Source organism: Orcinus orca, chromosome 1 (genome assembly GCF_937001465.1).
Source record: "Orcinus orca chromosome 1, mOrcOrc1.1, whole genome shotgun sequence".
Lineage (NCBI taxonomy): Eukaryota > Metazoa > Chordata > Mammalia > Artiodactyla > Delphinidae > Orcinus > Orcinus orca.
The window spans coordinates 79,065,306-79,090,361 of record NC_064559.1 but is presented as its reverse complement, the minus strand read 5'-3'; the positions used below and the strand labels follow the sequence as shown (position 1 = coordinate 79,090,361).

General features: G+C 46.8%; 1 long non-coding RNA gene across 1 annotated transcript in view; it reads right to left on the bottom strand.

Annotated features, from left to right (window-relative positions):
• The window catches only part of LOC125965249 (uncharacterized), a 376,884-nt gene extending 369,741 nt beyond the window's left edge, over positions 1 to 7,143 (bottom strand). The window contains exon 1 of the long non-coding RNA XR_007478913.1: positions 7,077 to 7,143. This is a non-coding gene — a long non-coding RNA (uncharacterized LOC125965249). The remainder of the gene's footprint in view (positions 1 to 7,076) is intronic.
• Between the last annotated feature and the right edge of the window lie 17,913 nt (positions 7,144 to 25,056).

Genomic DNA, 25,056 nt, shown 5'->3' with positions numbered 1-25,056 from the left:
GGGCAAATTTAACTCTCATTTCCCACCAGGAAGAGGAATTAACCAAAGGCTCAGCGTGCCATGCCGGAACCACACTAGGGCCTGAAGCAATCCTGCGGTGTTGCGGCCAGCTCACAAGAAAGCGAGTTGTAGAAAGGAGCTCAGTGGCACCGTAATTCACAAACCTGCAGAGTTATAAATGACAGCTATCGTCCAAAATTTTATTGAAGTAAGGCTGCCAAGAGGACTTGAATGCGGGCAGAATTGCAGGAAACCGATTTCGGGAGGTAGACTGGAATAGCATGTAAAGCATAGGAAAAGAGGCAGAACGTCCACAATGATGCACTTGGCCAAAAAGGGCGTATGGTTTTTCCTGAATATATTCAGGAAAAAACGCATACGCCCTTATTGGCCAACCAAGCAAGCTTGCAAAGGAAATCTGCACTACAATGAAGTCTCACTGACCCCAGGTCAAAAGGGCCATCTGAAATAAGTGTAAAATCCAGAAAGGCAGGACAGGCCATGGAGAACTGGGAGACTTGTTATGCTGATGGGTGGGATGTAAATTGCCAACAGCCACTCTGGAGAAGTGTATGGTGTTTCCTGAAACATCTAAAAAACAAAGCAACAGAGCCTAGGGCACTTGCACTTATGGTCCTATAGCTTAGGGAAATTAAAATCAAAAAGACACAGCCACACCAAAGTTTGGGCCGGCTCTGTTTACAAGAACCTCGTTTATGGTACAACTTCAATATCACAGAAAGCGAAAAATGGATAAAGACGTTGTGGTACTTACGTACAATGCAATATCACTCAGCAATGAAATCTATGTCATCAGGCCCGTAGCAGCATAATGAGTGGATTCAGGTACGATGATTCTAAGTGAAATAAGTCACACAGAAAAAGAAACATCATAAGATATCACTACTACACGGAATGTAAACTTGGCTACACAGGAACTGAATTACAAAACAGAACAGGGTCTCAAATGTAGAAAACCAACTTATGCTTGCTTAAGGGGAAAGGTGAGTTGGGGTGCTGCATGAAACCAGAGACTGAAATGAGCACAGATACCGTTCCATAAGCCAAATATGTAATAGACAAGAGATACTCCTTGCTGAACGAAGTGACTAAACACCCCATATTAAACGCCTAAGAATATACCTGACTAGTAAGAATCTTAAAACCTATGGATTTATATGTCTCCGAAAGAGAATCAAGCGTGTGTACAGCGGCATAAACGCAGCAGTGATAGGATTGGTGAGGTTCGGTGAGCAAATGCAGACCCTTTGAAGTCATATTGCATGGTACCCATTCCATGGGTCTCAACTCTCCAGCTTTAAGGGATTCTTCCTTCAGCTAAAACATGCATGTGGAACCCAGAGTATGATCCACATTGTGATCGGGAAACGTGTTCAAATGTGTCTCAGTTATCGTCCCCTGGTACTCCGGTGAAACATTCCAGACGCTTTACTAACACTCTCCCCACTTCGAGAGTCAGTGCCTTTAACCTCCTGTTTGGCCCAGTTTGCAATTTCTGCAGAAAATGAACAGGAATAGGGAGAACCAATGAGAGACTAGCTGGAGGTGTCTGGACGGGCAAATTTAACTCTCATTTCCCACCAGGAAGAGGAATTAACCAAAGGCTCAGCATGGCATGCCAGAACCACACTAGGGCCTGAAGCAATCCTGCAGTGTTGCGACCAGCTCACAAGAAAGTGAGTTGAAGAAAGGAGCTCAGGGGCAGTGTAATTCACAAACCTGCAGAGTTATAAATGACAGCTATCGTCCAACAATATATTGAAGTAAGGCTGCCAAGAGGACTTGAAAGCGGGGCAGAATTGCAGGAAACCGATTTCAGGAGGTAGACTGGAATTGCATGTGAAGCATAGGAAAAGAGGCAGAACGTCCACAATGATGCACTTGCCAAAAAGGGCGTATGCGTTTTTTCCTCAGGAAAAAACGCATATGCCCTTTTTGGTCAACCAAGCAAGCTTGCAAAGGAAATCTGCACTACAATGAAGTCTCACTACCCCCGGTATAAAGGCACATCTGAAAAAAGTGTAAAATCCAGAAAGGCAGGACAGGCCATGGAGAACTGGGAGCCTTGTTATGCTGATGGGCGGGATGTAAATTGCCAACAGCCACTCGGGAGAACTGTATGGTGTTTCCTGAAACATCTAAAAAACAAAGCAACAGAGCCTAGGGCACTTCCACTTATGGTCCTATAGCTTAGGGAAATTAAAATCAAAAAGACACAGCCACCCCAAAGTTTGGGATGGCTCTGTTTACAAGAACCTGGTTTACGGTACAAGTTCAATATCGCAGAAAGCAAAAAATGGATAAAGAAGTTGTGGTACTTACGTACAATGCAATATCACTCAGCAATGAAATCTATGTCATCAGGCCCGTAGCAGCATAATGAGTGGATTCAGTTATGATGATTCTAACTGAAATAAGTCACACAGAAAAAGAAATATCATAAGATATCATTAATACACGGAATGTAAACGTGGCTACACAGGAACTGAATTACAAAACAGAACAGGGTCTCAAATGTAGAAAACCAACTTATGCTTGCTTACGGGGAAAGGTGAGTTGGGGTGCTGCATAAAACCAGAGATTGAAATTAGCACAGATACCGCTCCATAAGCCAAATATGTAATAGACAAGAGCTACTCCTTGCTCAACGAAGTGGACTCAACACCCCATATTAAACACCTAAGAATATACCTGACTAGTAAGAATCTTAAAACCTATGGATTTATATGTCTCCGAAAGAGAATCAAGCGTGTGTATAGCAGCATAAATGCAGCAGTGAGAGGATTGGTGGGGTTCGGTGAGCAAATGCAGACCCTTTGAAGTCATATTGCATGGTACCCATTCCATGGGTCTCAACTCTCCAGGTTTAAGGGATTCTTCCTTCAGCTGAAACATGCATGTGGACCCAGAGTATGATCCACCATGTGATCGGGAAACATGTTCAAATGTGTCTCAGTTTTCATCCCCTGGTACTCGGGTGCAACATTCCATATGCTTTGCTAACACTCTCCCCACTTGGAGAGTCAGTGCCTTTAAACTCCTGTTTGGCCCAGTTTGCAATTTCTGCAGAAAATGAACAGGAATAGGGAGAACCCATGAGAGACTAGCTGGAGGTGTCTGGACGGGCAAATTTAACTCTCATTTCCCACCAGGAAGAGGAATTAACCAAAGGCTCAACGTGCCATGCCGGAACCACACTAGCGTCTGAAGCAATCCTGCGGTGTTGCGGCCAGCTCAGAAGGAAACGAGTTGAAGAAAGGAGCTGAGGGGCACTGTCATTCACAAACCTGCACAGTTATAAATGAAAGCTATCGTCCAAAAATATATTGAAGTAAGGCTGCCAAGAGGACTTGAAAGTGGGGCAGAATTGCAGGAAACCGATTTCAGGAGGTAGACTGGAATTGCATGTAAAGCATAGGAAAAGAGGGAGAACGTCCACAATGATGCACTTGGCCAAAAAGGGCGTATGCGTTTTTTCCTGAATATATTCAGGAAAAAACGCATACGTCCTTTTTGGCCAACCAAGCAAGCTTGCAAATGATATCTGCACTACAATGAAGTCTCACTGCCCCCCGGTCAAAAGGGCCATCTGAAAAAAGTGTAAAATCCAGAAAGGCAGGACAGGCCATGGAGAACTGGGAGCCTTGTTATGCTGATGGGCGGGATGTAAATTGACAACAGCCACTCTGGAGAAGTGTATGGTGTTTCCTGAAACATCGAAAAAACAAAGCAATAGAGACTAGGGCACTTCCACTTATGGTCTTATAGCATAGGGAAATTAAAATAAAAAAGACACAGCAACCCCAAAGTTTGGGACGGCTCTGTTTACAAGACTCTCGTTTACGGTACAAGTACAATATCACAGAAAGCGAACAATGGATAAAGACGTTGTGGTACTTACGTACAATGCAATATCACTCAGCAATGAAATCTATGTCATCAGGCCCGTAGCAGCATAATGAGTGGATTCAGGTATGATGATTATAAGTGAAATAAGTCACACAGAAAAAGAAACATGATAAGATATCACTAATACACGGAATGTAAACTTGGCTACACAGGAACTGAATTACAAAACAGAACAGGGTCTCAAATGTAGAAAACCAACTTATGCTTGCTTAAGGGGAAAGGTGAGTTGGGGTGCTGCATAAAACCAGAGATTGAAATTAGCACAGATACCGTTCCATAAGCCAAATATGTAATAGACAAGAGTTACTCCTTGCTCAACAAAATGGACTCAACACCCCATATTAAACGCCTAAGAATATACCTGACCAGTAAGAATCTTAAAACCTATGGATTTATATGTCTCTGAAAGAGAATCAAGCGTGTGTACAGCGGCATAAACGCAGCAGTGATAGGATTGGTGAGGTTCGGTGAGCAAATGCAGACCCTTTGAAGTCATATTGCATGGTACCCATTCCATGGGTCTCAACTCTCCAGGTTTAAGGGATTCTTCCTTCAGCTAAAACATGCATGTGGAACCCAGAGTATGATCCACTGTGTGATCGGGAAACGTGTTCAAAAGTGTCTCAGTTTTCGTCCCCTGGTACTCGGGTGCAACATTCCAGATGCTTTACTAACACTCTCCCCAGTTGGAGAGTCAGTGCCTTTAACATCCTGTTTTGCCCAGTTTGCAATTTCTGCGGAAGATGAACAGGAATAGGGAGAACCAATGAGAGACTAGCTGGAGGTGTCTGGACGGGCAAATTTAACTCTCATTTCCCACCAGGAAGAGGAATTAATCAAAGGCTCAGCGTGCCGTTCCGGAAACACAGTAGGGCCTGAAGCAATCCTGCGGTGTTGAGGCCAGCTCACAGGAAAGCGAGTTGAAGAAAGGAGCTCAGGGGCACTGTCATTCACAAACCTGCAGAGTTATAAATGACAGCTATCGTCCAAAAATATATTGAAGTAAGGCTGCCAAGAGGACTTGAAAGCGGGGCAGAATTGCAGGAAACCGATTTCAGGAGGTAGACTGGAATTGCATGTAAAGCATAGGAAAAGAGGCAGAACGTCCACAATGATGCACTTGGCCAAAAAGGGCGTATGCGTTTTTTCCTGAATATATTCAGGAAAAAACGCATACGCCCTTTTTGGCCAACCAAGCAAGCTTGCAAAGGAAATCTGCACTACAATGTAGTCCCACTGCCCCCCGGTCAAAAGGGCCATCTGAAAAACGTGTAAAATCCAGAAAGGCAGGGCAGGCCATGGAGAACTGGGAGCCTTGTTATGCTGATGGGCGGGATGTAAATTGCCAACAGCCACTCTGGAGAAGTGTATGGTGATTCCTGAAACATCCAAAAAACAAAGCAACAGAGCCTAGGGAACTTCCTATTATGGTCCTATAGTTTAGGGAAATTAAAATCAAAAAGACACAGCCACCTCAAAGTTTGGGATGCCTCTGTTTACAAGAACCTCATTTACGGTACAAGTTCAATATCACAGAAAGCGAAAAATGGATAAAGATGTTGTGGTACTTACGTACAATGCAATATCACTCAGCAATGAAATCTATGTCATCAGGCCCGTAGCAGCATAATGAGTGGATTCAGGTACGATGATTGTAAGTGAAATAAGTCACACAGAAAAAGAAACATCATAAGATATCACTACTACACGGAATGTAAACTTGGCTACACAGGAACTGAATTACAAAACAGAACAGGGTCTCAAATGAAGAAAACGAACTTTTGCTTGCTTAAGGCGAAAGGTGAGTTGGGGTGCTGCATAAAACCAGAGATTGAAATTAGCACAGATACCGTTCCATAAACCAAATATGTAATAGACAACAGCTACTCCTTGCTCAACGAAGTGGACTCAACACCCCAGATTAAACGCCTAAGAATATACCTGACTAGTAAGAATCTTAAAACCTATGGATTTATATGTCTCTGAAAGAGAATCAAGTGTGTGTACAGCGGCATTTACGCAGCAGTGATAGGATTGGTGAGGTTCGGTGAGCAAATGCAGACCCTTTGAAGTCATATTGCATGGTACCCATTCCATGGGTCTCAACTCTCCAGGTTTAAGGGATTCTTCCTTCAGCTAAAACATGCATGTCGAACCCAGAGTATGATCCACCGTGTGATCGGGAAACGTGTTCAAATATGTCTCAGTTTTCGTCCCCTGGTACTCGGGTGCAACATTCCAGACGCTTTACTAACACTCTCCCCACTTGGAGAGTCAGTGCCTTTAACCTCCTGTTTGGCCCAGTTTGCCATTTCTGCGGGAAATGAACAGGAATAGGGAGAACCAATGAGAGACTAGCTGGAGGTGTCTGGATGGGCAAATTTAACTCTCATTTCCCACCAGGAAGAGGAATTAACCAAAGGCTCAGCGTGCCGTGCTGGAACCACACTAGGGCCTGAAGCAATCCTGCGGTGTTGCGGCCAGCTCACAAGAAAGCGAGTTGAAGAAAGGAGCTCAGGGGCACTGTCATTCACAAACCTGCAGAGTTCTAAATGACAGCTATCGTCCAAAAATATATTGAAGTAAGGCTGCCAAGAGGACTTGAAAGAGGGGCAGAATTGCAGGAAACCGATTTCAGGAAGTACAATGGAATTGCATGTAAAGCATAGGAAAAGAGGCAGAACGTCCACAATGATGCACTTGGCCAAAAAGGGTGTATGCGTTTATTCCTGAATATATTCAGGAAAAAACGCCTACGCCCTTTTTGGCCAAAGAGCAAGCTTGCAAAGGAAATCTGCACTACAATGAAGTCTCACTTCCCCCTGGTCAAAACGTCAATCTGAAAAAAGTGTAAAATCCAGAAAGGCAGGACAGGCCGTGGAGAATTGGGAGCCTTGTTATGCTGATGGGCGGGATGTAAATTGCCAACACGCACTATGGAGAACACTATGGTGTTTCCTGAAACATCTAAAAACAAAGCAACAGAGCCTAGGGCACTTCCACTTATGGTCCTATAGCTTAGGGTAATTAAGGTCAAAAAGACACAGCCATCCTAAAGTTTGGGACGGCTCTGTTTACAAAAACCTCGTTTACGGTACAAGTTCAATATCACAGACAGCGAAAAATGCATAAAGAAGTTGTGGTACTTACGTACAATGCAGTATCACTCAGCAATGAAATCTATGTCATCAGGCCCATAGCAGCATAATGAGTGGATGCACGTATGATGATTCTAAGTGAAATAAGTCACACAGAAAAAGGAACATCATAAGATATCACTACTACACAGAATGTAAACTTGGCTACACAGGAACTGAATTACAAAACAGAACAGGGTTTCAAATGTAGAAAACCAACTTATGCTTGCTTAAGGGGAATGGTGAGTTGGGGTTCTGCATGAAACCAGAGATTGAAATTGGCACAGATACCATTCCATAAGCCACATATGTAACAGACTAGAGCCACTCCTTGCTCAACGAAGTGGACTCAACACGCTATACTAAACGCCTAAGAATATACCTGACTAGTAAGAATCTTAAAACCTATGGATTTATATGTCTCCGAAAGAGAATCAAGCGTGTGTACAGCGGCATAAACGCAGCAGTGATAGGATTGGTGAGGTTTGGTGAGCAAATGCAGACCCTTTGAAGTCATATTGCATGGTACCCATTCCATGGGTCTCAACTCTCCAGGTTTTAGGGATTCTTCCTTCAGCTAAAACATGCATGTGGTACCCAGAGTATGATCCACCGTGTGATCGGGAAACGTGTTCAAATGTGTCTCAGTTTTCGTCCCCTGGTACTTGGGTGCAACTTTGCAGGCGCTTTACTAACACTCTCCCCACTTGGAGAGTCAGTGCCTTTAACCTCCTGTTTGGCCCAGTTTGCAATTTCTGCGGAAGATGAACAGGAATAGGGAGAACCAATGAGAGACTAGCTGGAGGTGTCTGGACGGGCAAATTTAACTCTCATTTCCCACCAGGAAGAGGAATTAACCAAAGGCTCAGCGTGCCGTGCCGGAACCACACTAGGGACTGAAGCAATCCTGCGGTGTTGCGGCCAGCTCACAAGAAAGCGAGTTGAAGAAAGGAGCTCAGGGGCACTGTCATTCACAAACCTGCAGAGTTATAAATGACAGCTATCGTCCAAAAATATATTGAAGTAAGGCTGCCAAGAGGACTTGAAAGCGGGGCAGAATTGCAGGAAACCGATTTCAGGAGGTAGACTGGAATTGCATGTAAAGCATAGGAAAAGAGGCAGAACGTCCACAATGATGCACTTGGCCAAAAAGGGCGTATGCGTTTTTTCCTGAATATATTCAGGAAAAAACGCATACGCCCTTTTTGGCCAACCAAGCAAGCTTGCAAAGGAAATCTGCACTACAATGAAGTCTCACTGCCCCCCGGTCAAAAGGGCCATCTGAAAAAAGTGTAAAATCCAGTAAGGGAGGACAGGCCATGGAGAACTGGGAGCATTGTTATGCTGATGGGTGGGATGTAAATTGCCAACAGCCACTCTGGAGAAGTGTATGGTGTTTCCTGAAACATCTAAAAAACAAAGCAACAGAGCCTAGGGCACCTCCACTTATGGTCCTATAGCTTAAGGAAATTAAAATCAAAAAGACACAGCCATCCCAAAGTTTGGGCCGGCTCTGTTTACAAGAACCTCGTTTACAGTACAAGTTCAATGTCACAGAAAGCGAAAAATGGATAAAGAAGTTGTGGTACTTACGTACAATGAAATATCACTCAGCAATGAAATCTATGTCATCAGGCCCGTAGTAGCATAATGAGTGGATTCAGGTACGATGATTCTAAGTGAAATAAATCACAGAGAATAAGAAACATCATAAGATATCACTACTACACGGAATGTAAACTTGGCTACACAGGAACTGAATTACAAAACAGAACAGGGTCTCAAATGTAGAAAACCAACTTATGCTTGCTTAAGGGGAAAGGTGAATTGGGGTGCTGCATAAAACCAGAGATTGAAATTAGCACAGATAGTGTTCCATAAGCCAAATATATAATAGACAAGAGCTACTCCTTGCTCAACGAAGTGGACTCAACACCCCATATTAAACGCCTAAGAATATACCTGACTAGTAAGAATCTTAAAACCTATGTATTTAAATGTCTCCGAAAGAGAATCAAGCGTGTGTACAGCGGCATAAATGCAGCAGTGATAGGATTGGTGAGGTTCGGTGAGCAAATGCAGACCCTTTGAAGTCATATTGCATGTTACCCATTCCATGGGTCTCAACTCTCCTGGTTTAAGGGATTCTTCCTTCAGCTAAAACATGCATGTGCAACCCAGAGTATTATCCACCGTGTGATCGGGAAACGTGTTCAAATGTGTCTCAGTTTTCCTCCCCTGGTACTCGGGAGCAACATTCCAGACACTTTACTAACACTCTCCCCACTTGGAGAGTCAGGGCATTTAACCTCCTGTTTGGCCCAGTTTGCAATTTCTGCAGAAGATGTACAGGAATAGGGAGAAACAATGAGAGACTAGCTGGAGGTGTCTGGACAGGCAAATTTAACTCTCATTTCCCACCAGGAAGAGGAATTAACCAAAGGCTCAGCGTGCCATGCCGGAACCACACTAGGGCCTGAAGCAATCCTGCGGTGTTGCGGCCAGCTCACAAGAAAGCGAGTTGAAGAAAGGTGCTCAGGGGCACTGTCATTCACAAACCTGCAGAGTTATAAATGACAGCTATCGTCCAAAAATATATTGAAGTAAGGCTGCTAAGAGGACTTGAAAGCGGGGCAGAATTGCAGGAAACCGATTTCAGGGGGTAGACTGGAATTGCATGTAAAGCATAGGAAAAGAGGCAGAACGTCCACAATGATGCACTTGGCCAAAAAGGGCGTATGCGTTTTTTCCTGAATATATTCAGGAAAAAACGCATACGCCCTTTTTGGCCAACCAAGCAAGCTTGCAAAGGAAATCTGCACTACAATGAAGTCTCACTGCCCCCTGTCAAAAGGGCCATCTGAAAAAAGTGTAAAATCCAGAAAGGCAGGACAGGCTATGGAGAACTGGGAGCCTTGTTATGCTGATGGGCGGGATGTAAATTGCCAACAGCCACTCTGGAGAAGTGTATGGTGTTTCCTGAAACATCTAAAAAACAAAGCAACAGAGCCTAGGGCACTTCCACTTATGGTCCTATAGCTTAGGGAAATTAAAATCAAAAAGACACAGCCACCCCAAAGTTTGGGCCGGCTCTGTTTACAAGAACCTCGTTTACGGTACAAGTTCAATATCACAGAAAGCGAAAAATGGATAAAGAAGTTGTGGTACTTACGTACAATGAAATATCACTCAGCAATGAAATCTATGTCATCAGGCCCGTAGCAACATAATGAGTGGATTCAGGTACGATGATTCTAAGTGAAATAAATCACAGAGAATAAGAAACATCATAAGATATCACTACTACACGGAATGTAAACTTGGCTACACAGGAACTGAATTACAAAACAGAACAGGGTCTCAAATGTAGAAAACCAACTTATGCTTGCTTAAGGGGAAAGGTGAGTTGGGGTGCTGCATAAAACCAGAGATTGAAATTAGCACAGATACCGTTCCATAAGCCAAATATATAATAGACAAGAGCTACTCCTTGCTCAACGAAGTGGACTCAACACCCCATATTAAACGCCTAAGAATATACCTGACTAGTAAGAATCTTAAAACCTATGTATTTAAATGTTTCCGAAAGAGAATCAAGCGTGTGTACAGCGGCATAAATGCAGCAGTGATAGGATTGGTGAGGTTCGGTGAGCAAATGCAGACCCTTTGAAGTCATATTGCATGGTACCCATTCCATGGGTCTCAACTCTCCAGGTTTAAGGGATTCTTCCTTCAGCTAAAACATGCATGTGGAACCCAGAGTATGATTCACCGTGTGATCAGGAAACGTGTTCAAATGTGTCTCAGTTTTCCTCCCCTGGTACTCGGGTGCAACATTCCAGACACTTTACTAAAACTCTCCGCACTTGGAGAGTCAGGGCATTTAACCTCCTGTTTGGCCCAGTTTGCAATTTCTGCAGAAGATGTACAGGAATAGGGAGAACCAATGAGAGACTAGCTGGAGGTGTCTGGACAGGCAAATTTAACTCTCATTTCCCACCAGGAAGAGGAATTAACCAAAGGCTCAGCGTGCCGTGCCAGAACCACACTAGGGCCTGCAGCAATCCTGCGGTGTTGCGGCCAGCTCACAAGAAAGCGAGTTGAAGAAAGGTGCTCAGGGGCACTGTCATTCACAAACCTGCAGAGTTATAAATGACAGCTATCGTCCAAAAATATATTGAAGTAAGGCTGCCAAGAGGACTTGAAAGCGGGGCAGAATTGCAGGAAACCGATTTCAGGAGGTAGACTGGAATTGCATGTAAAGCATAGGAAAAGAGGCAGAACGTCCACAATGATGCACTTGGCCAAAAAGGACGTATGGGTTTTTTCCTGAATATATTCAGGAAAAAACGCATACGCACTTTTTGGCCAACCAAGCAAGCTTGCAAAGGAAATCTGCACTACAATGAAGTCTCACTGCCCCCCGGTCAAAAGGGCCATCTGAAAAAAGTGTAAAATCCAGAAAGACAGGACAGGCCATGGAGAACTGGGAGTCTTGTTATGCTGATGGGCGGGATGTAAATTGCCAACAGCCACTCTGGAGAAGTGTATGGTGTTTCCTGAAACATCTAAAAAACAAAGCAACAGAGCCTAGGGCACTTCCACTTATGGTCCTATAGCTTAGGGAAATTAAAATCAAAAAGACACAGCCACCCCAAAGTTTGGGCCGGCTCTGTTTACAAGAACCTCATTTACGGTACAAGTTCAATATTGCAGAAAGCGAAAAATGGATAAAGAAGTTGTGGTACTTACGTACAATGCAATATCACTCAGCAATGAAATCTATGTCATCAGGCCCGTAGCAGCAGAATGAGTGGATTCAGGTACAATGATTCTAAGTAAAATAAGTCACACAGGAAAAGAAACATCATAAGATATCACTACTACACGGAATGTAAACTTGGCTACACAGGAACTGAATTACAAAACAGAACAGGGTCTCAAATGTAGAAAACCAACTTATGCTTGCTTAAGGGGAAAGGTGAGTTGGGGTGCTGCATAAAACCAGAGATTGAAATTAGCACAGATACCGTTCCATAAGCCAAATATGTAATAGGCAAGAGCTACTCCTTGCTCAACGAAGTGGACTCAACACCCAATATTAAACGCCTAAGAATATACCTGACTAGTAAGAATCTTAAAACCTATGGATTTATATGTCTCCGAAAGAGAATAAAGCGTCTGTACAGCGGCATAAACGCAGCAGTGATAGGATTGGTGAGGTTCGGTGAGCAAATGCAGACCCTTTGAAGTCATATTGCATGGTACCCATTCCATGGGTCTCAACTCTCCAGGTTTAAGGGATTCTTCCTTCAGCTAAAACATGCATGTGGAACCCAGAGTATGATCCACCGTGTGATCGGGAAACGTGTTCATATGTGTCTCAGTTTTCCTCCCCTGGTACTCGGGTGCAACATTCCAGACGCTTTACTAACACTCTCCCCACATGGAGAGTCAGTGCCTTTAACATCCTATTTGGCCCAGGTTGCAATTTCTGCGGAAAATGAACAGGAATAGGGAGAACCAATGCGAGACTAGCTGGAGGTGTCTGGATGGGCAAATTTAACTCTCATTTCCCACCGGGAAGAGGAATTAACCAAAGGCTCAGCGTGCCGTGCCGGAACCACACTAGGGCCTGAAGCAATCCTGCGGTGTTGCGGCCAGCTCACAAGAAAGCGAGTTGTAGAAAGGAGCTCAGTGGCACCGTAATTCACAAACCTGCAGAGTTATAAATGACAGCTATCGTCCAAAATTATATTGAAGTAAGGCTGCCAAGAGGACTTGAATGCGGGCAGAATTGCAGGAAACCGATTTCGGGAGGTAGACTGGAATAGCATGTAAAGCATAGGAAAAGAGGCAGAACGTCCACAATGATGCACTTGGCCAAAAAGGGCGTATGGTTTTTCCTGAATATATTCAGGAAAAAACGCATACGCCCTTATTGGCCAACCAAGCAAGCTTGCAAAGGAAATCTGCACTACAATGAAGTCTCACTGACCCCAGGTCAAAAGGGCCATCTGAAATAAGTGTAAAATCCAGAAAGGCAGGACAGGCAATGGAGAACTGGGAGACTTGTTATGCTGATGGGTGGGATGTAAATTGCCAACAGCCACTCTGGAGAAGTGTATGGTTTTTCCTGAAACATCTAAAAAACAAAGCAACAGAGCCTAGGGCACTTGCACTTATGGTCCTATAGCTTAGGGAAATTAAAATCAAAAAGACACAGCCACACCAAAGTTTGGGCCGGCTCTGTTTACAAGAACCTCGTTTATGGTACAACTTCAATATCACAGAAAGCGAAAAATGGATAAAGACGTTGTGGTACTTACGTACAATGCAATATCACTCAGCAATGAAATCTATGTCATCAGGCCCGTAGCAGCATAATGAGTGGATTCAGGTACGATGATTCTAAGTGAAATAAGTCACACAGAAAAAGAAACATCATAAGATATCACTACCACACGGAATGTAAACTTGGCTACACAGGAACTGAATTACAAAACAGAACAGGGTCTCAAATGTAGAAAACCAACTTATGCTTGCTTAAGGGGAAAGGTGAGTTGGGGTGCTGCATAAAACCAGAGACTGAAATGAGCACAGATACCGTTCCATAAGCCAAATATGTAATAGACAAGAGATACTCCTTGCTGAACGAAGTGACTAAACACCCCATATTAAACGCCTAAGAATATACCTGACTAGTAAGAATCTTAAAACCTATGGATTTATATGTCTCCGAAAGAGAACCAAGCATGTGTACAGCAGCATAAACGAAACAGTGATAGGATTGGTGAGGTTCGGTGAGCAAATGCTGACCCTTTGAAGTCATATTGCATGGTACCCATTCCATGGGTCTCAACTCTCCAGCTTTAAGGGATTCTTCCTTCAGCTAAAACATGCATGTGGAACAAAGAGTACGATCCACCGTGTGATCGGGAAATGTGTTCAAATGTGTCTCAGTTTTCGTCCCCTGGTACTCGGGTGCAACATTCCAGACGCTTTACTAACACTCTCCCCACTTGGAGAGTCAGTGCCTTTAACGTCCTGTTTGGCCCAGTTTGCAATTTCTGCGTAAGATGAACAGGAATAGGGAGAAACAATGAGAGACTAGTGGAGGTGTCTGGACGGGCAAATTTAACTCTCATTTCCCACCAGGAAGAGGAATTAACCAAAGGCTCAGCGTGCCATGCCGGAACCACACTAGGGCCTGAAGCAATCCTGCGGTGTTGTGGCCAGCTCACAAGAAAGCGAGTTGAAAAAAGGAGCTCAGGGGCACTGTCATTCACAAACCTGCAGCGTTATAAATGACAGCTATCGTCCAAAAATATATTGAAGTAAGGCTGCGAAGAGGACTTGAAAGCGGGGCAGAATTGCAGGAAACCGATTTCAGGAGGTAGACTGGAATTGCATGTAAAGCATAGGAAAAGAGGCAGAACGTCCACAATGATGCACTTGGCCAAAAAGGGCGTATGCGTTTTTTCCTGAATATATTCAGCAAAACATGCATACGCCCTTTTTGGCCAACCAAGCAAGCTTGCAAAGGAAATCTGCACTACAATGAAGTCTCACTGCCCCCCGGTCAAAACGGCCATCTGAAGAAAGTGTAAAATCCAGAAAGTCAGGACAGGCCATGGAGAACTGGGAGCCTAGTTATGCTGATGGGCGGGCTGTAAATTGCCAACAGCCACTCTGGAGAAGTGTATGGTGTTTCCTGAAACATCTACAAAACAAAGCAACAGAGCCTAGGGCACGTCCACTTATGGTCCTATAGCTCAGGGAAATTAAAATCAAAAAGACACAGCCACCCCAAATTTTGGGATGGCTCTGTTTACAAGAACCTCGTTTACAGTACAAGTTCAATATCACAGAAAGCGAAAAATGGATAAAGAAATTTTGGTCCTTATATACAATGCAATATCACTCAGCAATGAAATCTATGTCATCAGGCCCGTAGCAGCATAATGAGTGGATTCAGGTACGATGATTCTAAGTGAAATAAGTCACACAGAAAAAGAAACATCATATCATATCACTACTACACGGAATGTAAACTTGGCTACACAGGAACTGAATTACAAAACAGAACAGGGTCTCAAATGTAGAAAACCAACTTATGGTTGCTTAAGGGGAAAGGTGAGTTGGGTTGCTGCATAAAACCAGAGATTGAAATTAGCACAGATACCGTTCCATAAGCCAAATATGTAATAGACAAGAGCTACTCCTTGCTCAATGAAGTGGACTCAACACCCCATATTAAACGCCTAAGAATATACATGACTAGTAAGAATCTTAAAACCTATGGATTTATATGTCTCCGAAAGAGAATGAAGCATGTGTACAGCGGCATAAACGCAGCAGTGATACGATTGGTGAGGTTCGGAGAGCAAATGCAGACCCTTTGAAGTCATATTGCATGGTACCCATTCCATGGGTCTCAACTCTCCAGGTTTAAGGGATTCTTCCTTCAGCTAAAACATGCATGTGGAACCCAGAGTATGATCCACCGTGTGATCGGGAAACGTGTTCAAATGTGTCTCAGTTTTCGTCCCCTGGCACTCGGATGCAACATTCCAGACGCTTTACTAACACTCTCCCCACTTGGAGAGTCAGTGATTTTAACCTCCTGTTTGGCCCAGTTTGCAATTTCTGCGGAAAATGAACAGGAATAGGGAGAACCAATGAGAGACTAGCTGGAGGTGTCTGGACGGGCAAATTTAACTCTCATTTCCCACCAGGAAGAGGAATTAACCAAAGGCTCAGCGTGCCATGCCGGAACCACACTAGGGCCTGAAGCAATCCTTCAGTGTTGCGGCCAGCTCACAAGAAAGCGAGTTGAAGAAAGGAGCTCAGGGACACTGTAATTCACAAACCTACAGAGCTATAAATGACAGCTATCATCCAAAAATATATTGAAGTAAGGCTTCCAAGAGGACTTGAAAGCAGGGCAGAATTGCAGGAATCCAATTTCAGGAGGTAGACTGGAATTGCATGTAAAGCATAGGAAAAGAGGCAGAACGTCCACAATGATGCACTTGGCCAAAAAGGGCGTATGCATTTTTTTCTGAATATATTCCGGAAAAAACAAATATGCACTTTTTGGCCAACCAAGCAAGCTTGCAAAGGAAATCTGCACTACAATGAAGTCTCACTGCCCCCCGGTCAAAAGGGCCATCTGAAAAAAGTGTAAAATCCAGAAAGTCAGGACATTCCATGGAGAACTGGGAGCCTTGTTATGCTGATGGGCCGGATGTAAATGGCCAACAGCCACTCTGGAGAAGTGTATGTTGTTTCCTGAAACATCTAAAAAACAAAGCAACAGAGCCTAGGGCACTTCCACTTATGGTCCTATAGCTTAGGCAAATTAAAATCAGAAAGACACAGCCACCCCAAAGTTTGGGACGGCTCTGTTGACAAGAACCTCATTTACGGTACAAGTTCAATATCACAGAAAGCGAAAAATGGATAAAGAAGTTGTGATACTTACGTCCAATGCAATATCACTCAGCAATGAAATCTATGTCATCAGGTCCGTAGCAGCATAATGAGTGGATTCAGGTACAATGATTCTAAGTGAAATAAGTCACAGAGAAAAAGAAACATCATAAGATATCACTACTACATGGAATGTAAACTTGGCTACACAGGAACTGAATTACAAAACAGAACAGGGTCTCAAATGTAGAAATCCAACTTATGCTTGCTTAAGGGGAAAGGTGAGCTGGGGTGCTGCATAAAACCAGTGATTGAAATTAACACAGATACCGTTCCATAAGCCAAATATGTAATAGACAAGAGCTACTCCTTGCTCAACGAAGTGGACTCTACACCCCATATTAAACGCCTAATAATATACCTGACTAGTAAGAATCTTAAAACCTATGTATTTATATGTCTCCGAAAGAGAATCAAGCGTGAGGACAGCGGCATAAACGCAGCAGTGATAGGATTGGTGAGGTTCGGTGAGCAAATGCAGACCCTTTGAAGTCATATTGCATGGTACCCATTCCATGGGTCTCAACTCTCCAGGTTTAAGGGATTCTTCCTTCAGCTAAAACATGCATGTGGAACTCAGAGTATGATCCACGTGTGATCGGGAAACGTGTTCAAATGTGTCTCAGTTTTCGTCCCCTGGTACTCGGGCGCAACATTCCAGACGCTTTACTAACACTCTCCCCACTTGGAGAGTCAGTGATTTTAACCTCCTGTTTGGCCCAGTTTGCAATTTCTGCGGAAGATGAACAGGAATAGGGAGAACCAATGGGAGACTAGCTGGAGGTGTCTGGATGGGCAAATTTAACTCTCATTTCCCACCAGGAAGAGGAATTAACCAAAGGCTCAGCGTGCCGAGCCGGACACACACTAGGGCCTGAAGCAACTCTGCGGTGTTGCGGCCAGCTCACAAGAAAGCGAGTTGAAGAAAGGAGCTCAGCGGCACTGTAATTCACAAACCTGCAGAGTTATAAATGACAGCTATCATCCAAAAATATATTGAAGTAAGGCTGCCAAGAGGACTTGAATGTGGGGCAGAATTGCAGGAAACCGATTTCAGGAGGTAGACTGGAATTGCATTTAAAGCATAGGAAAAGAGGCAGAACGTCCACAATGATGCACTTGGCCAAAAAGGGCGTATGCGTGTTTTCCTGAATATATTCAGTAAAAAACGCACACGCACTTTTTGGCCAACCAAGCAAGCTTGCAATGGAAATCTGCACTACAATGAAGTCTCACTTCCCCCCGGTCAAAAGGTCCATCTGAAAAAAGTGTAAAATCCAGAAAGGAAGGAAAGGCCATGGAGAACTGGGAGCCTTGTTATGCTGATGGGCGGGTTGTAAATTGCCAAAAGCCACTCTGGAGAAGTGTATGGTGTTTCCTGAAACATCTAAAAAACAAAGCAACAGAGCCTAGGGCACTTCCACTTATGGTCCTATAGCTTAGGGAAATTAAAATCAAAAAGACAAAGCCACCCCAAATTTTGGGACAGCTCTGTTTACAAGAACCTTGTTTGCGGTACAAGTTCAATATCGCAGAAAGCGAAAAATGGATAAAGAAGTTGTGGTACTTATGTACAATGCAATATCACTCAGCAATGAAATCTATGTCATCACGCCCATAGCAGCATAATGAGTAGATTCAGGTACGATGATTCTAAGTGAAATAAATCACACAGAAAAAGAAACATCAGAAGATATCACTACTACACAGAATGTAAACTTGGCTAAACAGGACCTGAATTACAAAACAGAACAGGGTGTCAAATGTAGAAAACCAACTTATGCTTGCTTAAGGGGAAAGGTGAGTTGGGGTGCTGCATAAAACCAAAGATTGAAATTAGCACAGATACCGTTCCATAAGCCAAATATGTAATAGACAAGAGTACTCCTTGCTCAACGAAGTGGACTCTACAACCCATATTAAACGCCTAAGAATATACCTGACTTGTAAGAATCTTAAAACCTATGGATTTATATGTCTCCAAAAGAGAATTAAGTGTGTGTACAACGGCATAAACGCAGCAGTGATAGGATTGGTGAGGTTTGGTGAGCAAATGCAGACCCTTTGAAGTCATATTGCATGGTACGCATTCCATGGGTCCCAACTATCCCGGTGTAAGGGATTCTTCCTTCAGCTAAAACATGCATGTGGAACCCAGAGTATGATCCACCGTGTGATCGGGAAACGTGTTCAAATGTATCTCATTTTTCGTCCCCTGCTACTCGGTCCAACTTTCCAGACGCTTTACTAACACTCTCCCCACTTGGAGAGTCAGTGCCTTTAACCTCCTGTTTGGCCCAGTTTGCAATTTCTTCGGAAGATGAACAGGAATAAGGAGAAGCAATGGGTGACTATCTGTAGGTGTGTGAACGGGCAAATTTAACTCTCATTTCCCACCAGGAAGACGAATGAACCAAAGGCTCCACGTGCCGTGCTGGAACTAGATTAGGGCCTGAAGAGATCCTTGGTTTTGCGGCCAGCTCACAAGAAAGCGAGTTGAAGAAAGGAGCTGAGGGGCACTGTAATTCACAAACCTCCGGGGTTATAAATGACAGCTATCATCCAAAATTATACTGTAGTAAGGCTGCGAAGAGGACTTGAATGCGGGGCAGAGTTGCTGGAAACCGATTTCAGAATGTACACGGGAGTCGCTCTTAAAGCATAGGAAAAGAGACATAACTTGGAAAATAATGCACTTGGCAAAAAAGGGCATATGTGTTTTATCCAGGGCTCTCATAACTGAGGGGAGGAGATTCCCAGCAGGCTCCAACTGCCACCTGAGGGCTCACGTTGCCAAGGCAACGTGAGCGAGCCAGGCAGGAGTTACCTCACAGCAGAGGTCCCACCTCACAGAAGGGTGAGAAACCCAGCCAACATCAGACTCTCACCAGAGGGCCCACATCACCAAGGGGATGGGAACCAGGCAGGAGTGTCTTCACACCAGTGGGGCCACATCATCGAAAGGTGAGGTACTCAGCACATGTGTCCTCAAACCAGAGGACCCACATCACCAAGGGCCTCGGAGTGAGGCAGGCAGGAGTAGCCTCACAACACTGGGCCCATAGAATAAAAAAGTGAGGAATCCAGCAGTTGGAACCTCCCAGCAGGCGGCCCAGAGCACCGAGGCTATGGGATCCAGGCCACAGTGAACTCACAGAAGAGGGCCCATGTCATGAAACTGAGCAACCCAGCCATTGGGACCTCAGAGCAGGAGGCCCACATCCCCATGGGGATGGAAATCTGGTAGGAGTGTCCTCGCACCACTGAGAACGTATCAGAAAATTTTGGGCGACCAGCAGTTAGGGCCTGATGCCAGAGAACCCTCATCACCAAGGGAAGGAGGCTCCCAGCAGGCTCCAACTTCCACCAGAGGGCTGACGTCGCCAAGGCGATGTGTGCCAACCAGGCACGAATGACCTCACAGCAGAGGGCCCACCTCAGAGAAGTGTGACGAACCCAGTCAGGATCAGACTCGCACCAGAGGGCCCACATCACCAAATGGATTGGAACCAGGCAGGAGTGTCCTCACATGAGTAGGGCCACATCATCTAAAGGTGAGGAACCCAGAACATGTGGCTTCAAACCATAGGACACCCCTCACCAAGGGGCTGGGAGTGAGGCAGGCAGGAGGAGCCTCATAACAGAGGGCCCAAAAATAAAAAAGGTGAGGAACCCAGCAGTTGGAACCTCCCAGCAGGTGGCCAAGAACAGAGAGGCTAGGGGATCCAGGCCGGAGTGAACTAACACCAGACAGCCCACATCATGAAACTGTGAGCAACCCAGACATTGGGACCTCAGAGCAGAAGACCCACATCCCCATGGTGATGGGAACATGACAGGAGTGTCCTGGCATCACTGGGCTCACATCAGAAAACGTGGGGTGCTCAGAAGTTAGGGCCTGACGCTAGAGGGCACTCATCACCGAGAGGAGGAGGCTCCCAGCAGGCTCCAGCTGCCACCAGAGGGCCAACGTCGCCAAGGCGATGTGTGCCAGCCCGGCAGGAGTGACCTCACAGCAGAGGGCCCACCTCACAGAAGGGTGAGGAACACAACCAGGATCAGACTCTCACCAGAGGGCCCACATCACCAAGGGGATGGGAACCAGGCAGGAGTGTCCTCACACCAGTGGGGCCACATCATTGAAAGTTGCGGAACCCAGCACATGTGGCCTCAAACCACAGGAACCACATCACCAAGGGGTTCGGAATGAGGCTGGCAGGACCGGCCTCACAACACAGGGTCCATAGAATATAAAAGTTGAGGAATCCAGCAGTTGGAACCTCCCAGCAAGTGGCCCAGAGCACCGAGGCTATGGGATCCAGGCCGCAGTGAACTCACAGCAGAGGGCCCACATCATGAACCTGTGAGCAGCCCAGCCGTTGGGACCTCAGAACAGAAGACCCACATCCCCATTGGGATGGGAACCTGGCAGGAGTGGCTTCGCACCACTTAGCACATATCAGAAAATGTTAGGAGCCCAGCAGTTAGGGCCTGACGCCAGGGGGCCCTCATAACTGAGGGGAGGAGACTCCCAGCAGGTTCCAACTGCCAACAGAGGGCCCACGTCTACAAGGTGGCATGCGCCAGCCAGGCAGTAGTGACCTCACAGCAGAGGGCCTATCTCACAGAAGGGTAAGGAACCGAGGCAGGATGAGACTCTCGCCACAGGGCCCACAACACCAAGGGGATGGGAACCAGTCAGGACTGTCCTCCCACCAGTGAGGCCACATCATCGAAAGGTGAGGAACCCAGCACATGTGGCCTCATATCAGAGGACATACATCACAAAGGGGATGGGAGTGAGGCAGGTAGGAGTAGCCTAAAAACAGAGGGCCCAAAGAATAAAAAAGGTGAGGAATCCAGGATTTGGAACCGCCCAGCAGGCGGCCGAGAGCACAGAAGCTATGGGATGCAGGCAGGAGTGAACTAACAGCAGAGAGCCCACATCATGAAACTGTGAGCAACCCAGGCGTTGGGACCTCAGAGCAGAAAGCCCACATCCTCATGGGGATGGGAACCTGACAGAAGTGTCCTGGCATCACTGGGCTCACATCAGAAAACGTGGGGAGCCCAGCAGTTAGAGCCTGATGCTAGAGGGCCATCATCACCGAGGGCAGGAGGCTCCCAGCAGGTTCCATGTGCCAACAGAGGGCCCACGTCGCCAAGGTGATGTGTGCAAGTCAGGCAGGAGTGACCTCACAGCAGAGGGCCTACCTCACAGAAGAGTGAGGAACCCAGCCAGGATAAGACTGTCACCAGAAGGCCCACATCACCAAGGGGATGGGAACCAGGCAGGAGTGTCCTCACACCAGTGGGGCCACATCATTGAAAGTTGCGGAACCCAGCACATGTGGCCTCAAACCAAAAGACCCACATCACGAAGGGGTTGCGAGTGAGGCAGGCAGGAGGAGCATCACAACACAGGACCCATAGAATACAAAAGTTGAGGAATCGAGAAGTTGGAACCTCCCAGCAGGCGGCCCAGAGCACAGAGGCTATGGCATCCAGGCCACAGTGAACTAACACCAGAGAGCCCACATCATGAAATTGTGATCAACCAAGCTGTTGGAACCTCAGAGCAGAAGGCCCACATCCCCATGGAGATGGGAACCTAAGAGGAGTGTCCGAGCATCACTGGGCTCACTAAGAAAAGTTGGGGAGCCCAGCAGTTAGGGCCTGACGTCAGAGGGCCCTCATCACAGAGGTGAGGAGGCTCCCAGCAGGGTCCAAGTGCCACCAGAGGGCTCATGTCAACAAGGCGAGGTGAGCAAGCCAGGCAAGAGTTACCTGATAGTAGAGGGCTCACCTCACAGATGGGTGAGGAACCCAGCCAGGATCAGACTCTCACCAGAGGGCCCACATCACAAAGGGGATGGGAACCAGTCAGGATTATCCTCACACCAGTGGGGCCTCATCATCTTAAGGTGAGGAACCCAGCACATGTGTCCTCAAACCAGAGGACCCACATCACCAAGGGCCTTGGAGTGAGGAACGCAGGAGTAGCCTCACAACACAGGGCACATAATATAAAAAACGTGAGGATTCCAGCATTTAGACCTTCCAGCAGGCGGCCTAGAACACTGAGGCTATGGGAACCAGGCCACAGTGAACTCACAGCAGAGGGCCCACATCATAAAACTGTGAGCAACCCAGGCGTTGGGACCTCAGCGCAGAAGGCCCACATCCCCATGGGAATGGGAACCTGGCTGGAGTGTCCTCGCACCACTGGGCGCACATCAGAAAATGTGGGGAGCCCACCATTTAGGGCCTGACGCAAGAGGGCCGTCATCACCAAAAGGAGGAGGCACCCTGCACGCTCCAACTGCCACCAGAGGGCTCATGTCTCCAAGGTGACGTGTGCCAGCCAGGCAGGAGTGACCTCACAGCAGAGGGCCTACCTCACAGAACGTTGAGGAACCCAGCCAGGATTAGACTCTCGCCAGAGGGCCCACCTCACCAAGGGGATGGGAACCAGGCAGGAGTGTCCTCACACGAGTGGGGCCAGATCATCGAAAGGTGAGGAATGCAGCACATGTGGCCTCAAGCCATAGGACAGTCATCACCAAGGGGCTGGCAGTGAGGCAGGCAGGAGGAGCCTCACAACAGAGGGCACATAGAATAAAAAAGTTGAGGAATCCAGCAGTTGGAACCTCCCAGCAGGCGGCTCAGAGCACCGATGATAAGGGATCCTTGCCGGAGTGAACTCACAGCAGAGGGCCCACATCATGGTACTGTGAGCAAGCCAGCCGTTTTGACCTCAGAGCAGAAGGCCCATATCCCCATGGGGATGGGAACCTGGAAAGAGTGTCCTCACTCACTTGGTGCACATCAGAAAATGTGGGGAGCCCAGCAGTTATGGCCTAAGGCAAGAGGGCCCTCATCACCGAGGGGAGGAGGATCCCAGCACACTCCAACTACCACCAGAGGGCCCACGTCGCCAAGGTGACGTGTGCCAGACAGGCATGATTGACCTCACAGCAGAGGGCCCACCTCACAGAAGGGTGAGGAACCCAGCCAGGATCAGACTCTCACCTGAGGGCCCACATCTGCAAGGGGATGGGAACCAGTCAGGACTGTCTTCCCTCCAGTGGGGCCACATCATCAAAAGGTGCGGAACCCAGCACATGTGGCCTCAAATCAGAGGACACATATCACAAAGGGAATGGGAGTGAGGCAGGCAGCAGTAGCCTAAAAACAGAGGGCCCAAAGAATAAGAAAGGTGAGGAATCCAGCAGTTGGAACCTCCCAGCAGGTGGCCGAGAGCACAGAAGCTATGGGATGCAGACAGGAGTGAACTAACAGCAGAGAGCCCACATCATGAAACTGTGAGCAACCCAGGCGTTGGGACCTCAGAGCAGAAGGCCCACATCCCAATGGGGATGTGAACCTGGATGGAGTGTCCTCGCACCACTGGGCACACATCACAAAATGTGGGGAGCCCAGCAGTTAGGGCCTGACGCCAGAGGGCCCTCATCACCGAGGGGAGGAGGCTCCCAGCAGGCTCCAAGTGCCACCAGAGGGCTCATGTCCACAAGGCGAGGTGAGCAAGCCAGGCAGGAGTGACTTCACAGCAGACGGCCCACCTCACAGATGGGGGAGGAACCCAGCCAGGATCAGACTCTCAACAGAGGGCCCACATCACCAAGGGGATGTGAACCAGGCAGGAGTCTCCTAAGACCATTGGTCCCACATCATCGAAAGGTGAGGAACCCAGCACATGTGGCCTCAAACCAGACGACACACATCACGAAGGGGCTGGGAGTGAGGCAGGCAGGAGGATCCTCACAACAGAGGGCCCAAAAAATTAAAAAAGTGAGGAATCCAGCAGTTGGAACCTCCCAGCAGGTGGCCAAGTGCACAGAGGCTATGGGATCCAGGCCTCTGTGAACTAACACCAGAGAGCCCACATCATGAAAATGTGAACAACCCAGCCGTTGGGACCTCAGAGCAGAAGGCCCACATCCCCATGGAGATGGGATCCTAAGAGGAGTGCCCAAGCATCACTGGGCTCACTAAGAAAAGTTGGTGAGCCCAGCAGTTAGGGCCTGACCGAAGAGGGCCCTCATCACCGGTGGGAGGAGATTCCCAGCACGCTCCAACTGCCACCACACGGCTGACTTCACCAAGGCAATGTGTGCCAGCCATGCAGGAGTGACCTATCAGCAGAGGGTCTCCCTCACAGAAGGGTGAGGAACACAGCCAGGAACAGACTCTCACCAGGGGGTCCACATAACCACGTGGATGAGAACCAGGCAGGAGTGTCCTCACACTAGTGGGGCCACATCATCGAAACGTGAGGAACCCAGCAAAGGTGGCCACAAACCAGAGGACCCACATCACCAAGGGGTTGAGAGTGAGGTAGGTGTCTGGACGGGCATATTTAACACTCATTTCCCACCAGGAAGAGGAATTAAACAAAGGCTCAGCGTGCCCTGCCAGAAGCAGATTAGGGCCTGAAGCAGTCTTGTGGGTTTGCGGCCAGCTCACAAGAAAG